The sequence below is a fragment of the Carassius carassius genome, chromosome 6 (assembly GCF_963082965.1).
Source record: "Carassius carassius chromosome 6, fCarCar2.1, whole genome shotgun sequence".
NCBI classification, from domain to species: domain Eukaryota; kingdom Metazoa; phylum Chordata; class Actinopteri; order Cypriniformes; family Cyprinidae; genus Carassius; species Carassius carassius.
The window spans coordinates 5393436-5396998 of NC_081760.1; positions in this window are offsets into that span (position 1 = coordinate 5393436).

The following is a 3563-nucleotide window of genomic DNA, read 5'->3' on the forward strand; positions in this document are numbered from 1 at the left end:
AAACATGTAAAAACAGGAAACCCACAAGCCTTTTATTCAGACCACTTACAAACACTTCACATTTGCAACACCCCACAAGAAGTTCTCTTTACTTCTCTTAGTTGATCATTGGTCAGCAGGAACAAATGTTTCCATTACCTTATTGTGGTTTTGTGTGTTGCACAAGAGGAGCTTGCTTAAAGCACTGTATCTAAGTTTCTTCAGCAATTCTTTGGGGAGGTTGAGGTGCAATATAGCACCACTGCTGTACATAAAGAAGCAATTAAACCAGACATTAAGTTTTTTAACTGTGTTTGCACTTGGTTAGGATTAATGCAGAACACAAATTCCAAGTGTGGGTTACCATACTTGCCCACACCTCACTTCACTATACTTCACATTTTGTAATTGCAGTAAATTAAACTTAATTTACTAATTGTACATCAGTATGGTACATATATATACATACATACACAGACTCACACAGACACACAACAGACAGAAAACACAATATTTTTTATTTAATCAAAAAAAAATATATCTGTATCTCAGTTACACATATAAAAGTAAAATAAAAGTAATGTTAAGTTAAGTTAAGTTTTATATCATTTATAGTAACTTATGTATTTTATATTAATTTATAGTGATATTAATATGCTGTGCGCATTTAAACGGAACAACATTTTTCCCTCAGATGATATTTTCTCAGACTTGCGGTGCAGACATGAAGGTTTTAACAAAGAGAGCACTGAAAGTAAGTTTTTTTATGTCATTTACATATGTATTTTATGACATTATTTTATAACAATATTTTTGTGCTGTGCAATCCAAAATTTTTCTCAAAGACATAACTTTCTTTGACTCGTGATACTGAAAGACTGAGAAGTTGTTTACTTTTGGAAAACCCCAAAAGTAAAAAATGTGTATATTAGTATAAACTGCATATCCTATGTGACAGTAGACACATATTGTATAGTCACCGAATCAATCAATTCATTCAATAATGCTGATTCATTAAGGAACAAATTCCACTACTGTGCTCAGAGTTGCAGATCTGCTTTGAAATTAGCTGGAACTAATTTGGAGGAGCAAAAGTAGACTAAATATAACTGGCCATACTAAAATATACAGTAAGTGACTTACCTTGTTTACTGAACTGTTGTATAAAGCAAAACAGCTGTATTCAACAAACACAAGTATAACTACATGACTGATATATTTTATTAATATTATTATTATCCTTTTAAATAGATAAGGCATGCCATATATTTTATGCAGTGTTATTTTAGTATACTTGATATACTAATATAATTTTTGTTAATATTTTTAAATAGATTTTTTTCTGATTTAACTTGAATAGTATACATTTGTTTTTCTGTGAACATTTATTTTAGTTTTAAGTATTTTTTATTTTTGTGTTTTGTAGTTTTAGTCTAAGTTTTAGTTAACGATAATAACCCAGATATTATTTAGCAAATTCTTGAAAATCTATTGCATTAGATATTGTGGAGATGAGATAATTTAGTTATAGAATAATAATTACATAAATGGGTTATGTCTAAATGTCTCAATATCACCCACACCTTAATTCAGCTTCAAACAGAATTACTGCAATAACCCTCTAATAACTCTATAATCTAGATTTCTCTGTCAGACTAGTGTTTCTGCAAAGTGTGGAATGGATTTTATGTTGGACTGAAGAGTAAAACACTTTTTGTAGAATTATACCCCACCTACTGGCCATTTCAATAACATATCTAATAGACCCAGAAACACACATACTGTACATACCCACTTACACCATAAACAACAACAATAAATGAATATGCTCCTGCCTCATATGCTCTTTTATACTTATCTTTGTTAATATATCTTTTAAGACTTTAATGAATTGACAAACACAATTAGGAAGAGAGAACCAATTTAAAACAATTTATTTAATTGTTATGTAACTTTCACATACATGTGTGCTTTAAAAATATTATTCAAAAAAATTTGTGGAATGTAACAAACATTTGGATATGTTTTAGACATTTTCACAGATTTTACAAAAAGCAAACCCACACTGCCCTCCTCTGGCCACTAGTAAAACTAAACACACTGAATGATCTAACCAACAAAATGAGTAGATTTCAGAAATATGATAACAGATCATGGCCAAGTGAAAATGCATTATCATACTTTAAAACAGGGGCTGGAGCTCTGCAGTGATTAGATTTAACCCTAATTAAACACACCTAACCAAGGCTTATTTGAAAACTGCATGATATGCGTGTTGGAGCAGGGTTTGAACAAAACTCTGCAAAACTCCATCCCTCCACTAAACTAAGTGGAATTTGTGGTTAAGATTTATATCTTTTTAACTGAGGATTAAACAAGACCATTTCTTGAGAATAATACAGACTACAATGGAGTAAAACTCCTTTGAAGAGAAAATCTGATGCTTTGAATACTTGATTTTTAGTGTGATTTGATTTCAATTTGATTTTAACTGTACTTGTAACTTGTAATCAAATGTACAGTTAGTAAACAGGCAGATTAAACATGCACAAGTCTGAAGAAGAAAAAAACAACAACTAGTAACTAAAGTGGGCATCTGTCTTTTTTCATTATAGTATTAAGATACTTTTAAGACTGCCTGCTCACTAGTCACAAGCTGTTTTCCAAACACAGTAACATACTGAACATGTGAACATAATGAACATGTGCTTTAAATTAGGCAATATTTCACAAGGTGCTAATACAGATGTGGCTTTCTCAATAATCCCTCAACAAACAGGAAGCACAACCACATATAGGCCTTCTTCATGTATCAGAAATTAGGCAGATGTCTGTTGTTCAGGGTCTTCAGCACTGGGAGCTGTCCACTTAAAAAAAAAAAGTAGTAGTAGTTTTTGCAGTAGTTCATATTAATGGGATAAATTTCATGTTTTAAAATCCAGATATAGCTTCAAGCCGAGATGATGGGCACAAACCCCAGCGCCACCCCAGTGGCATCAGGAAAACAGACCACAAATCTGATTTCTGCCCCACATTTTGGATTGTTAAACTGTTTGCTCATTAAACTTCTGCAAATGGATTCTTACACAGCCTCTGCCTCATGCCCATGGGCTCACAAATGGGCCCAGATGCATTTTCTAATTAAGCGATGTGGCGCTGGACTGGAAAATTTGCATTGAGCCGGGTGTATGAAAGGGCCCAAAGACTGTATTCCATATATGGAAACATCATTTATTTTAGAAGTAAAACACTATTACTAATGTAAAATCTTTTTATTTGTCAATTCGTATATGTGTGTGTGTGTGTGTGTGTGTGTGTGTGTGTGTGTGTGTGTGTGTGTGTGTGTGTGTGTGTGTGTGTGTGTGTGTGTGTAATGAAATATCCGGCAAATGTAACCTCAGGAGGACAAATACACAGCAAAGTTTGATTTATTATTGTCAGATACGAGCTGCATATGTTTTTTTGCTATGTCTGTAAGGTCTTTCTTGATTTTGTGGAGAGACAGCCATACATACATCTGAAAATGTTCTGCATATGTCTGTTATTCAGTCCGTTCAGCACTTGGAGCTGTCCAATGTGCTGAA